The sequence below is a fragment of the Triticum urartu genome, chromosome 6A, assembly GCF_056163025.1.
Source record: "Triticum urartu cultivar PI428250 chromosome 6A, HENAU_Tu73, whole genome shotgun sequence".
NCBI lineage: Eukaryota > Viridiplantae > Streptophyta > Magnoliopsida > Poales > Poaceae > Triticum > Triticum urartu.
In genome coordinates this window covers 278644334-278660246 of record NC_141878.1, presented here as the reverse complement: position 1 = coordinate 278660246, position 15913 = coordinate 278644334, and the positions used below count along the sequence as shown (strand labels likewise).

At 41.9% G+C, this 15913-nt stretch overlaps 1 pseudogene; it reads right to left on the bottom strand.

The window, feature by feature from the left end:
* Nucleotides 1-12846: 12846 nt before the first annotated feature.
* LOC147965002 (uncharacterized) lies at nucleotides 12847-14548 on the bottom strand (annotated as a pseudogene).
* Nucleotides 14549-15913: the final 1365 nt, after the last annotated feature.

Below are 15913 nucleotides of genomic sequence, written 5' to 3'. Positions count from 1 at the left end.
TCGTCATGTTCTCCCAGTCAGTCTCGTCGGCTTGTGATCCTGCCATGGTTAGCAACAATAGAAACACACAAGAATATGATCCTACAAACTACTAACAAGAGGTGGTGGTGGTGTCACAAATCTGTCAAGCAAATCTCAAATTCTTACCAGTTCTTACCCAGCAGCAGGCGGAGATCGGCAACCGTTGTAGTCAAAACTCTCAAAGCTTGGATAGAGCGATTACCAGGGAGAGTCAAACGCACGACGTCGATGTATGTGGAGCTGGGAAGGCCTATAATATGGTAGCAAAAAGGGTCAGCAATAATTAATTCAGAGATGCAAAGTTGAATAAACGCTCAACGACGGTATTGTGCTGGTCCTAGGCTAGACCGTGCTAGAGACGCGAGCCAAGAACACTAACAAAATCACGGCGCCGCACGTGAACAATGGAGGAGCACACTCTGAATTTTTTTTCTTTTTTTCACTTTTTTTGCACTTTTTTCCTCTTTTTTTGCTCCGCAACAAATTTTTTCAAAAAAGTCTACAAATGGTCTAAAAACTGCCTAGCCAGAATTTTCCAGACTTAGTTTTTTTTTAGTATGGAACTATTTTTCTTCTGCGGGTAGCACGTAATCTCGGGAGTCCTACTCTGTCACGACTCGGAGTATGGCGTGATCCGACTATGAACGTGCGAGACGTCATGCTTTAGCAGTCGCTAAACCAACTTCCGAGGGGTTATTGACCACGCCGGAGCACGATCAACCTGACCACGAGGGTTTGTTTCCTGCGAGCAAACGAAGAACAAGCAAGAAACTGAGATTGCAATCTGGATATTGCGAATATAAGATGAAAGATTTATTGATCAAGGTGGGGTTCTGTGACATCTTGGTCTGGTCGTTGGACACAAACAAAGTACGTGAAGTTGCAGCTATGGCGAACTTTTAATCTAAACAAAACCCAAAGTCTAAACGATGCCCTAAGTGCTATATATATGGAGGATAGAGGAGGAATTTCGTGGCCCTTGGTGAAGGGGTCCGAAACCAACCCTAACTCTTGTTTCCCCACACATACGGACTCTAAAAACAGCCTATACTTAAGTACTTCGAAAATACATGGGCCTAGCCCAATAATAAGGTGACGCAGCACCTAAAATAGCCTCTGGACGAAATTTATGAAGTGGCATCTTGTATATTTTGTCCCATGTTTCATGCACTCATTATGGTGGCTTCAGAGTCCTGGAATCATCACTTGTAACTCCGTTCTTGTTCCCCTTGCGCATGCCATCATCTCCATGCTTGAACTTGCTCCAAGGTTCATCATTCTTGTCCAAGCTAGGCCCTTCATTTGTAAGCAAAACAAATGTATCCAATTTAGGCAGCATCATATTCTCATGCACATTAGAATCGTTACCAAGAAACGAAAGTACCTGATAATTCAATTGGCGTGCGCGAGCTCTAGTAATTGGTCCAGTATGTATAGCAGCAGGGGCTGTGGGTGTAACAATGGTATTGATGTCCTCATCAATAATTTATCTAGCCTCTGTTTTGGTTGTGTTTTTTGTGTTTAATTAGTGTTTGTGCCAAGTAGAACCGTTGGGAAGACTTGGGGAAAGTCTTGTTACACTTGCTGTAAAAAACAGAAACATTAGCGCTCACGAGAACTGCTGCCATTTTTATTAGGGAAGTGATATTTAGTTAATTCTTTTTGTAGATGATTAATAGATAAAGTCCTCACGTCTAGCAATTTATTTTAGAATTTTTTGGGTTCCAGATCTTGCGCTAGCTACAGATTACTACAGACTGTTCTGTTTTTGATAGATTCCCTTTTTCGTGTGTTGTTTGCTTATTTTGATGAATCTATGGCTAGTAAAATAGTTTATAAACCATAGAGAAGTTGGAATACAGTAAGTTTAACACCAATATAAATAAAGAATTATTTCATTACAGTACCTTGAAGTGGTCTTTTGTTTTCTTTCGCTAACGGAGCTCACGAGATTTTCTACTTTAAGTTTTGTGTTGTGAAGTTTTCAAGTTTTGGGTAAAGATTTGATGGATTATGGAACAAGGAGTGGAAAGATCCTAAGCTTGGGGATGCCCATGGCACCCCCAAGATAATCTAAGGACACCTAAAAGCCAAAGCTTGGGGATGCCCCGGAAGGCATCCTCTCTTTCGTCTACTTCTATCGGTAACTTTACTTCGAGCTATATTTTTATTCGCCACATGATATGTGTTTTGCTTGGAGCGTCTTGTATGATTTGAGTCTTTAACTTTTAGTTTACCACAATCATCCTTGCTGTACACACCTTTTTAGAGAGCCATACATGATTTGGAATTTGTTAGAATACTCTATGTGCTTCACTTATATCATTTGAGTTATATAGTTTTGCTCTAGTACTTCACTTATATCTTTTAGAGCACGGTGGTGGATTTGTTTTATAGAAACTATTGGTCTCTCATGATTCACTTAGATTATTTTCAGAGTCTTAAATAGCATGGTAATTTGCTTAAATAATTCTAATATGCTTGGAATTCAAGAATAGTAAAAGAACTTCCTTATGAGTGTGTTGAATGCTATGAGAAGTTTGATGCTTGATAATTGTTTTGAGATATGAAGATGGTGATATTAGAGTTATGCTAGTTGAGTAGTTGTGAATTTGAGAAATACTTGTGTTAAAGTTTGTGATTCCCGTAGCATGCACGTATGGTGAACCGTTATGTGATGAAGTCGGAGCATGATTTATTTTTTGATTGTCTTCCTTATGAGTGGCGGTCGGGGACGAGCGATGGTATTTTCCTACCAATATATCCCTCTAGGAGCATGCATGTAATACTTTGCTTTGCTAACTTGTAGATTTTTGCAACAAGTATATGAGTTCTTTATGACTAATGTTGAGTCCATGGATTATACGCACTTTTCTCACCCTTCCACCTTTGCTAGCCTCTCTAATACCGCGCACTTTCGCCGGTATCATACACCCACCATATACCTTCCTCAAAATAGCCACCATACCTACCTATTATGGAATTTCCATAGCCATTCCGAGATATATTGCCATGCAACTTTCCACCGTTTCGTTTATTATGACACACTCCATCACTGTCATATTTCTTAGCATGATCATGTAGTTGACATCGTATTTGTGGCAAAGCCACCATTCATAATTCTTTCGTACATGTCACTCTTGATTCATTGCATATCCCGGTACACCGCCAGAGGCATTCATATAGAGTCATAATTTGTTCTAAGTATCGAGTTGTAATTGTTGAGTTGTAAGAAAAATAAAAGTGTGATGATCATCATTATTAGAGCATTTTCCCAGTGAGGAAATGATGATGGAGACTATGATTCCCCCACAAGTCGGCATGAGACTCCGGACGAAAAATAAAAAAAGAGAAAGAAAAGAGGCCATAAAAAAAGGAGAAAAGGCCCAAATAAAAAAAGAAAAAATGAGAGAAAAAGAGAGAAGGGACAATGTTACTATCCTTTTACCACACTTGTGCTTCAAAGTAGAACCATGATATTCATGATAGAGAGTCTCCTATGTTATCACTTTCATATACTAGTGGGAATTTTTCATTATAGAACTTGGCTTGTATATTCCAATGATGGGCTTCCTCAAAATGCCCTAGGTCTTCATGAGCAAGCAAGTTGGATGCACACCCACTTAGTTTCTTTTGTTGAGCTTTCATATACTTATAGCTCTAGTGCATCCGTTGCATGGCAATCCCTACTCACTCGCATTGATATCTATTGATGGGCATCTCCATAGCCCGTTGATACGCCTAGTTGATGTGAGACTATCTTCTCCCTTTTTGTCTTCTCCACAACCATCATTCTATTCCACTTATAGTGCTATATCCATGGCTCACGCTCATGTATTGCGTGAAGATTGAAAAAGTTTGAGAACACCAAAAGTATGAAACAATTGCTTGGCTTGTCATCGCGGTTGTGCATGATTTAAATATTTTGTGTGGTGAAGATGGAGCATAGCCAGACTATATGATTTTGTAGGGATAACTTTCTTTGGCCATGCTATTTTGAGAAAACATGATTACTTTGTTAGTATGCTTGAAGTATTATTATTTTTATGTCAATATTAAACTTTTATCTTGAATCTTTCGGATCTGAATATTCATACCACAATTAAGAAGAATTACATTAAAATTATGCCAAGTAGCACTCCGCATCAAAAATTCTGTTTCATCATTTACCTACTCGAGGACGAGCAGGAATTAAGCTTGGGGATGCTTGATACGTCTCCAATGTATCTATAATTTTTGATTGCTCCACGCTATATATCTACTGTTTTGGACATTATTGGGCTTTATTATCTACTTTTATATTATTTTTGGGACTAACCTATTAACCGGAGGCCCAGCCCAGAATTGTTGTTTTTGCGTGTTTTAGGGTTTCGAAGAAAAGGAATATCAAACGGAGTCCAAACGGAATGAAACCTTCAGGAACGTGATTTTCTCAACGAACAAGACCCAAGAGACTTGGACCCTACGTCAATACACAAAAGAGGAGGCCACGAGGTAGGGGCGCGCCTCGCCCCCCCAGGCGCGCCCTCCACCCTCGTGGGCCCCCTGTTGCTCCACCGATGTACTCCTTCCTCCTATATATACCTACGTACCCCCAAACGATCAGATATGGAGCCAAAACCCTAATTCCACCGCCGTAACTTTCTGTATCCATGAGATACCATCTTGGGGCCTGTTTCGGAGCTCCACCAGAGGGGGCATCAATCACGGAGGGCTTCTACATCAACACCATAGCCCCTCCGATGAAGTGTGAGTAGTTCACCTCAGACCTACGGGTCCATAGTCAGTATATAGATGGCTTCTTCTATCTTTTTGGATCTCAATACAATGTTCTCCCCTTCTCTTGTGGAGAACTATTCGATGTAATCTTCTTTTTGCGGTGTGTTTGTTGCGACTGATGAATTGTGGGTTTATGATCAGGTCTATTTATGAACAATATTTGAATCTTCTCTGAATTCTTTTATGTATGATTGGTCATCTTTGCAAGTCTCTTCAAATTATCAGTTTGGTTTGGCCTACTAGATTGATCTTTCTTGCAATGGGAGAAGTGCTTAGCTTTGGGTTCAATCTTGCAGTGTCCTTTCCCAGTGACAGTAGGGGCAGCAAGGCACGTATTGTATTGTTGCCATCGAGGATAACAAGATGGGGTTTTCATCATATTGCATGAGTTTATCCCTCTACATCATGTCATCTTGCTTAAGGCGTTACTCTGTTTTCATTAACTTAATACTCTAGATGCATGCTGGATAGCGGTCGATGAGTGGAGTAATAGTAGAAGATGAAGGCAGGAGTCGGTCTACTTGTCTCGGACATGATGCCTATATACATGCTCATACCTAGATATTCTCATAACTATGCTCAATTCTGTCAATTGCTCAATAGTAATTTGTTCACCCACCATAGAGTACTTATGCTCTCGAGAGAAGCCACTAGTGAAACCTATGGCCCCGGGTCTATCTTCATCATATTAACCTCCCAATATTTAGTTATTTCCATTGCTTTTACTTTGCTTTTATTTTACTTCGCATATTTATCATAAAAATACCAAAAATATTATCTTATCATATCTATCATATCTCACTCTCGTAAGTGGCCGTGTAGGGATTGACAACCCCTTATCGCGTTGGTTGCACGGATTTATTTGTTTTGTGCAGGTACGAGGGCCTGGCGCGTAGCCTCCTACTGGATTGATACCTTGGTTCTCAAAAACTGAGGGAAATACTTACGCTACTTTGCTGCATCATCCCTTCCTCTTCGGGGAAAACCAACGCAGTGCTCAAGAGGTAGCAAGACACCTCTCCGGTCAATAACCAATAGCGGAACCTAGATATCCATGTTGGCTCCTACATATTCTACGAAGATCTTTATCGGTCGAACCTTATGACAACATACGTAATTACCTTTGTCCATCGGTATGTTACTTGCCCGAGATTCGATCGTTGGTATCTTCATACCTAGTTCAATCTTGTTAACGGCAAGTCTCTTTACTCATTCCATAATACATCATCTCATAACTAACTCATTAGTCACTTTGCTTGCAAGGCTTCTTATGATGTGTATTACCATGAGGGCCCAGAGATACCTCTCCGATACTCGGAGTGACAAATCCTAATCTCGATCTATGCCAACTCAACAAACACCTTCGGAGATACCTATAGAGCATCTTTATGACCACCCAGTTACGTTGTGACATTTGATAGCACACAAGGTATTCCTCCGGTATCTGAGAGTTGCATAATCTCATAGTCAAAGGAATATCTGTTGGACATTAAGAAAAGCAATAGCAATAAGCTAAACAATCAACATGCTAAGCTAACGGATGGGTCTTGTCCATCACATCATTCTCCTAATGATGTGATCCCGTTATCAAATGAAAACACATGTCTATGGGTAAGAAACCTTAACCATCTTTGATCAACGAGATAGTCTAGTAGAGACTTACTAGGGGCATAGTATATGTTTATGTATTCGGACATGTATTTAAGTTTCCGATCAATAAAATTCTAGCATGAATAATAAACCTTTATCATGAATAAGGAAATATAAAATAAAAACTATATTATTGCCTCTAGGACATATTTCCTTCACGGTGGTCCTATGACTTAATAGAGAAAGAACAACAACGAAATAAATGCTACCTCGTCTCTTCGTTTTCAACCTCTCGGCTAGTGACAAACAACGAACCAATTGCTTTGTGTCAATAATTTTTGGGGTCACTCTCAACAGCATAATCTTCGGTGATAATCTTTGCTGCCACGCAGGAGATTATCTTTGGATTTTGCGCCAAACTCCTCATGACTTTAGAGACATGTCACTCTATGTGCACCAGTAAACACACCAGTCCCTTGCTGTTTATGACAACAATTTCCAAAACATAAGGAGGCAAATTATTACATCAACGGGACTCATCAGGCCCCTCCAAAGATGGAGCGCAAAATCCATCGGCCACATCGCCCTGAAGGTGATGGTCATGTGTGAGCTGGTTTTTCGATTCCATGCCGCCCAGGACTATCAGGTGCTATCGCCTTATAAAGCTTGGATTTGCTGTCGCTTGAAAGCCACATACCTCGGCCTTTGCTTCACTTGACTATTCCGTAGCCAGATATCGCCCCTGTTTTGTCTGCTTGAAAAATAGAGGATGCAAGTTTCTCCTTCCATATTCGCACTTCTCACCACCAAAAAATAAAACCACATCTTTGCATTGAAGGTTTGCAATATGTGGTTTCCGAGTACACTGACCTTGCTAAAGCCGCCTATGACCACTTCTTCGTCATCCTAGGATCCAAGGAGCATGCATTCTCGATCCTGCATGACAGTTTGCACCCCATCCACTTCGATCTTGCTTGCCTTGATGAGTCCTTCTTCGAGGATAAGATTGGAGGGAGATCAAGGATATGCCCACCGACAAGGCACTAGGGCCAGATGGACTCACTTCTAAATTCCTTCGGAGTTGCTAGGACACTATTGTTGCGAACGTAGCTTGCAATTTCAAAAAAAAATCCTACGATCATGCAAGATTTATCTAGGAGATGCATAGCAATGAGAGGGGGAGAGTGTGTCCATGTACCCTCGTAGACCGAAAGCAGAAGTGTTAGGTTAACGCGGTTGATGTAGTGGAACGTCTTCGCGATCCAACAGATCAAGTACCGAACGTACGGCACCTCCGAGTTCAGCACACATTCAACTCGATGACGTCCCTCGAACTCTTGATCCAGCAAAGTGTCGAGGGAGAGTTTCGTCAGCACGACTCCGTGGTGATGGTGATGTGATCTGCACATGGCTTCACCTAAGCACTACGTGAGTATGACTAGAGGAGTAAACCGTGGAGAGAGACGCCGCACACAGCTTGGAACAATTGGTGTGTCTCCAAGGGGTTCCTTGCCCACCTATATAAAGGAGGGAGAGGGAGGAGGCCGGCCAGGGGGCGCGCCATAGGGGGGAAACCGACTAGGACTCCCAATCCTAGTTGGTCCCCTTTCCTTTTTACAGAGGGGGGAAATGGGAAGGAGAAGGAGAAGGAGAGGGAGAGGGAGAGAAGGAAAGGGGGTCGTGTCCCCTCCCCCTTATCCAATTCGGACTCCCTTGGGGGGGCTCCACCCCTTGCGGGCTCCCCTCTCTCTCCACTAAGGCCCACGTAGGCCCACTACTTCCCCGGGGGGGGGGGTTCCTGTAACCTCCTGGTACTCCGAAAAATACCCAAACCATTTCGGTGTCCGAATACCATCGTCCAATATATCAATCTTTACCTCTCGACCATTTTGTGACTCCTCGTCAAGTCTGCAATCTCATCCAGGACTCAAACAATGCTCGATCACCAAAAAACATAACTCATAATACAAATTGTCATCGAGCGTTAAGAGTGCGGACCCTACGGGTTCGAGAACTATGTAGACATGACCGAGACATATCTTCGGTAAATAACCAACAGCGGAACCTGGATGCTCATATTGGTTCCTACATATTCTACGAAGATCTTTATCGGTCAAACCGTAATGACAACATACATAATTCCCTTTGTCATCGGTATGTTACTTGCCCGATATTCGATCGTCGGTATCCCCATACCTAGTTCAATATCGTTACCGGCAAGTCTCTTTATTCGTTTTGTAATGCATCATCCCGCAACTAACTCATTTGTCACATTGCTTGTAAGGCTTATTGTGATGTTGATAAGGGGGTGGCCCGATCTTCTCAGTGAGCGGAGGATGTCGATGTTGAACTTGCAGGATAACTTGTGAGATGCTCTCGAACTCTCCGGCTATTCCCCCGTTGCCAATGCAACAGATCTTCAACCCTATGGATATTCGCAACACCACACACTTGCGAACGTAGCCACCGACCACGAAGCGGTTCTGCAATCCCCCAATTCCCAGTGGAACGACAGATAGCACTTGACTTTCAGTAGCAAATACACCCTATCGGAACAAATTTGGTGTAGGTAAATATTCCTGATCGATGCAAAGAGGAATATGAGTACAGAGGAATGCTTAAAGCAATTCAGTCTAATATGAGTTTAATCAAAACGTGGTCTAACCCTAAAAGCCACGACTTACAAGGGCATATAAAGACCCCTGGACGTCCAATATAGTGTTGGGGTCGAAATCCAACTTATCTCTAACTTTCCTAACTTAAACGAATCTATCTGGAAAAACTGGCAGAAACAACCGCCGTATTGTTTTGATGACTGCGACTCGGTCACCGCGAATCACGGGCCGCGAGTATACAATTTGGAAAGCACACGAGTCAAGCTTTCCAAATTGTATTTAAACACCTTATTTGGAGCACGGACACGGATTCTGCACGTATATCAATTGCGGGCCTACTGGCTGTCAATCCGAGTCCGGTTCTGATTTTCCTTCTGTTCATGTTGTGCACCTGCCTCCCTCTCCTCCCTCGTGCACTTGCTGATATTAGACATCAGTAGAAGTTCTTCTTGCTGCAATTCTTCATCTCCACGTGCCAAGCTTGCCTTCCCTTCAAATCTGATCATACAAATATGCAAAGACTTAGGCAGTATAAAATTCTAATTAACACGGATGTCAGATTCAACTAAGAGTGAATTCACATGTTGTTCAAGTAGTTTTGCACGTGCTCTTGTAATTGGTCCAATTCTGATATCATTGGACTTGTCTTGTGCAATATCATCTTTATTTGAAAATGATGGTAAAGGAGCAGGGATGTCCTCATCATCCTGCCCCCCTTGAAAAGGCGTCGACCGCGACGCACCAAGGTCTTCTCCAGTATATGGCGTCAAATCAGCGACGTTGAACGTATTACTCACGCCAAACTCTTCAGTCAGAAGATCAATTTTGTATACATTATTATTAATCTTGGCAAGAACTTTATATGGCCCATCACCTCTTGGTTTCAACTTGGACTTGCGCCGTTCAGGAAATCTATCTTTACGCAAGTGTACCCACACCATGTCGCCCGGCTGAAACAACACCTCCTTTCTCTTCTTATTAACACGATCGGTCATGTACTTGCCCTTCTTTTCAATGGCTTCTTTGGTCTTCTCGTGTATCGTCCTCACGAAATCTGCCCTCTTGGATGCATCCATGTTCACTCTCTCTTGAATTGAAAGGGGCAGCAAATCAAGTGGTGTAATTGGCTTAAAACCATAGACCACCTCAAATGGACAAAACTGAGTTGGGGAATGTACCGCCATGTTATATGCAAACTCTACATGTGGTAAACACTCCTCCCCTTCACACAGGTTCTTCTCTATCATGGATCGCAACAACGTGGATAGTGTGCGATTGACCACCTCTGTTTGCCCATCTGTTTGGGGATGACAAGTAGTGCTGAATAGTAACTTTGTCCCCAGCTTTCCCCAAAGTGTCTTCCAGAAATAGCTCATAAACTTCATGTCACGATCAGAAACAAACGTCTTTGGTACTCCATGTAAGCGCACGATGTCCCTGAAAAACAGAGTAGCAATGTGCGACGCATCGTCGCTTTTGTGGCAGGCAATAAAATGTGCCATCTTAGAAAAACGATCAACTACCACAAAAATTGAATCATGTCCTCTCCTGGTCCTAGGCAATCCTAACACAAAGTCCATGCTTATGTCTTCCCATGGTGTAGTAGGAGCAGGGAGAGGAGTATACAAACCGTGAGGTTTCAGCTTAGACTTTGCCTTATTACAAGTAATGCAACGCTTCACAAATTTGTCCACATCACGCCTCATCTTAGGCCAATAAAAGTGATCAGCAAGCATAAGCAAAGTCTTCTCACATCCAAAATGACCCATCAAACCGCCGGCATGTGATTCCTGCAACAATAGCAAACGCACGGACGATTCTGGAACACATAGTTTGTTAGCTCTAAATAAATAGCCATCATGTATGTGATATTTTTCCCATGCTTTTACATCTGAACACAATTTATATGGTGCTGAAAAATCAGGATCAGTGGCATATAAATCACGCAAACTCTCTAAACCAGGAACTTGAACATCCAATTGTGTCAACAACATGTTTTTCCTAGAAAGAGCATTAGCAACAGCATTATCTTTACCCTTTTTGTATTTAATGATGTATGGGAAAGATTCAATAAATTCAACCCATTTTGCATGACGTTTTTTCAAATTGGATTGGCTTTTCAAATATTTCAGAGCCTCATGATCAGAATGTATGATAAATTCTTTTGGCCACAAATAATGTTGCCAAACCTCAAGGACACAAACTAGAGCATACAATTCTTTATCATAAACAGGATAGTTCAATTGTGCACCATTAAGTTTTTCAGAAAAATATGCAATCGGTTTACCCTCTTGCATCAACACACCTCCAATACCAATTCCACTAGCATCACATTCAATCTCAAATTGTTTAGTGAAATCAGAAAGTATAAGCAAAAGGTGCAATAGTCAAACGACGTTTCAGCTCATCAAAAGCATTATCTTGGGATACGCCCCACACAAAATCAACACCCTTTTTTGTGAGCTCATTCAAAGGTGCAGCAATAGTAATGAAATCTTTCACAAAACATCTATAGAAACCAGCAAGACCGTGAAAGCTTCGTACTTGACTAACATTCAGAGGAGTAGGCCAATTTTAATAGCTTCTATTTTTGATTCATCTACCTCAACTCCATGCTTAGAAACAACATATCCGAGAAATATGACCTTATCTTTGCAAAATGTGCACTTATCAAGATTACCATATAACTGAGCATCACGCAACACTTGCAAAACTTATCGAATATGATCACTATGTTCAGATTCATTGCGGCTGTAAATAAGTATATCATCAAAACATACAACCACAAATTTACCAATGAAATGCCTCAAAACATGGTTCATTAATCTCATGAAAGTACTAGGTGCATTAGTTAACCCAAAAGACATGACTAACCACTCATATAAACCAAACTTTGTTTTAAAGGTTGTCTTCCATTCATCCCCTTCTTTCATCCTAATTTGATGATAACCACTACGCAAATCAATTTTGGAGAAAACAGCAGCACCACTCAATTCATCTAACATATCTTCTAAACGTGGAATAGGATGACGATATCGAATAGTGATGTTATTTATAGCTCTACAATCTACGCACATGCGCCATGTACCATCTTTCTTAGGAACCAAAATTACAGGAACAGCACAAGGACTTAAGCTCACGCGAATATAACCTTTGTCTAGAAGCTCTTGTACTTGTTTCTGAATTTCCTTTGTTTCCTCGGGGTTGGTGCGGTACGGAGCTCTATTGGGCAGTGATGCTCCTGGTATCAAATCAATTTGATGCTCTATACCTCGCAATGGTGGTAAACCAGCGCGTACCTCCTCCGGAAACACATCGCTAAATTCCTGCAATACATTAGAAACAGCAATTGAGAGAGGGGTCATGTCGTTAGAAACCAAAATTTGACCCTTGCACAACAGCACAAGTGGTACAGCAGTGGGATCCTCACGAAACTCTCTCAAATCAGATTTGGTGGCTAACATAACTAAGGAATTCACTCCCTCACTTTTATTTTGACCACTTAGATTTGGCTTGTGGCTCTCACTCACCGGAAGTGTAGTCTCTCGCCCATCTAATCTCTCACTCTCTTTTTCAAGATTCACTTCAATTTTTTGACGAGATTCATTTACAATTTGCTACGGTGTCATAGGCCTCAAAGTAACCTCCTTGCCACGCCAATTTAAATGATATGTGTTGGCTCTCCCATTGTGGCAGACATCTCTATCATACTGCCATGGGCGTCCCAACAACAGGTGACACACGGTCATAGGAACCACATCACACTCAATGGTGTCTTTATATGGTCCGATCTGAAATTCCACACGCACCATGTGGCTGATCTTCATCTCTCCACTATCACTTAACCACTGAATAAAATATGGATTGGGGTGCGGTAAATATTTCAATTTCAGCTTTTGGCATAACTCCTTACTAGCCAAATTGTGACAACTACCACCATCAATTATAACCTTGCATGCCTTACCAGGACCAACAACGGCCTTTGTTTGAAACAAATTGCACCGCTGTTCTGCAGGACTAGGCGTAACATTTAGCACTTTGCGCGAGCAAACAATTGTAGGATAGTGTGTAGCATAAGCATCTATTGAACCATCTTCATCTTCCTCCCAAATTTTAGAATCAGGGTCAGCATCATCACCGATTTCATATTCTGTTGTATCCTCATTAATCAACATAACCTTTTTATTGGGACAATCTCTCTTAAAATGACCCCTTCCACCACATGTATGACAACTCATGTCCCTATTTCTTGCTGTAGAATTAGTAGAACCAGCAGCACTAGCAGCAGGTTGCGCCGGTTTCTTCGCATTAGAAATCACCGAATCTGATTTGGAAGAAGTATTACCACGAAAACCAGAAGTGGAACTAGGAGTAGGCTCCATACTAGGTGTTGTTCATGGTGTAAAACGTCCTCTACTCATTGTTGTGCGAGATGTAAACTTAGCATCCTCAGCCACTTGCAATTCAGCCTCACGTGCTTGGTGTAACAAATATGTCATGTCATAATATTGGTGAAGACGAACAATACGCTTGATGTTATAGTTCAGACCGGAGAGAAATCATTGCATTGTTTGTTCAGGCTCTTCACGCACTCTAGCACACTGCATAATAAGCTCCATCTCCTGAAAATATTCATCCACGGAAGAAGTACCTTGCCTCAAATTCTGCAATTTGTCATAGAGAGAACGAATATAATTGCATGGAACAAAGCGAGCATGCATCTCTTCCTTCATAGCTCTCCATGTAACAATGGGACGTTCACCATCTTCAATTCTGGACTGTACCATATTATCCCACCAAAGCAAAGCATAGTCATCAAATTCAGAAGATGCAAGTTTTATTTTTCTGTCCTCGGTGTACTCATGCATGCGCCATAATTTTTCCACCTTCAGCTCCCAATTGAGGTACTCTTCAACATCAGTAGAACCAACAAACTTGGGGACGGTGAACTTTGATTTGCCCAGACCATCATCATCACGGTTGGCTGGTTGTGCAAAAGCATCATTATCAAATCGACGGCGCGCACCAAGAGGAGCAAATCCACGACCTACGGGCGTTGCAGCAGCACGGCCGCCACCACGGCCTCAATTACCACGACCACCATCTTGACCAGCAACAACTGGTTCGTGTGGAGCTTGCTGGTCCTGATTAGCTTGTTGTAATTATGCACGATGTGCTGCAGCCCCTTGTACATTGGCAGCATTAGCAGCTACAACACCCTCATTACCACCATGAACACTAGCTTCACCATCATCATCACGCTGCTGATTATGTTGGCGATCAACGGACTGTTGCAACGCAGCCATAGCTTGCTGCAAGTTAACTAGAGTCCCCTGAATTTTAGTAACCTGACGTTGTGTAGCTGTGATGGTTTCTGTGGCATCCTTGAGGTCCAACTCCATGTTCTGCACATTCTCATTTATAGGATCGGTTGCACACTGAATTTGTCGCTGAAGATGATCACGAAGAGCTTCATATTCATTCCAATGCACCATGGATTTAGGGTCCTTTTTCTGTTGTATATCAAAAGACTCGTCGGACATGATTAGGTGATTAGTACTCACAGAAAATATAGTGTATGTGGAAAACTCTCAACTCACTCAAAACCGAAAGAAACAAGGTATCTTACCGTTCCAAAGTGAATTAGAAAAGCTTACCAACTTGTATGGGCAGAACGTGCACGGATGTGATGTAGCGAATACCGAGGGTGAAAACTATCACACAACAAATAGGGTATATGGTGGGGCTTGGTTGGAATACAGATCAACACCAATTCACAAATCCTAGTGCTGATCGTATGATAGAGACCCACGGAAACACACACGGTGGAGATAAGTGGGGCAAATGCAACTCTGAAACTGAGCTCAAAATTCTAGAATGTCGGAGTAATCCTCGTGTTGCAAATGCACAGGAGAGACGGTAGCAAATTGCTCAATTTATACGGGCACGAGATTGCTCAATCTACTAGTGCAATGAACGTAGTAGAAAAACTGACAAACTCGCCAAAAATATATGCAACTTCCATGATAGCTTTCTTTTCCTCCTCTTTTTTTTGTTTTCTTTTTCTTTCTCTTTTTTTTTCTTTTTTTGTATCAGTAACCTGAGCAATTAGTAACCAATCTGATTTTTCCAAAAGAAAAGATGCACTCTCCAAATTCCTATATGAGCAGCCCGTAGAGCAAAGGATATGCTAGTCTCAATAGAAAAGTACTACGCAAAAGAAGAAAGGCTGACTATGGTTATCAAATGAAACACAATCTGATTCAGATAGTTAATCGAACCAAACGAAATCTGACTCGGACGAACAGACTTGACAGCAACCAAACGACTCCGACGTGAGAAAAGGAGAACCAAGACAATCTACAACGACCCAGATCAGAAAGTAAGTTACGCAAATAAAAGACTACGATCAGCAACTAAAACTTGGAACCGATGCTATCTAGGCTATGGCAAAAACTCTAAACCCTAATATTTTTGTATGGCTTTTTCTGTGTAGGACGAAAACAAAAACTAATCTAAGGGATTGGTGGATGCTCACCGAGATAACGCTGGAAATCTGATACCAAGATGATAAGGGGGTGGCCCGATCTTCTCAGTGAGCGGAGGATGTCGATGTTGAACTTGCAGGATAACTTGTGAGATGCTCTCGAACTCTCCGGCTATTCCCCCGTTGCCAATGCAACAGATCTTCAACCCTATGGATATTCGCAACACCACACACTTGCGCACGTAGCCGCCGACCATGAAGCGGTTTTGCAATCTCCCAATTCCCAGTGGAACGACAGATAGCACATGACTTTCAGTAGCAAATACACCCTATCGAAACAAATTTGGTGTAGGTAAATATTCCTGATCGATGCAAAGAGGAATATGAGTACAGAGGAATGCTTAAAGCAATTCAGTCTGAT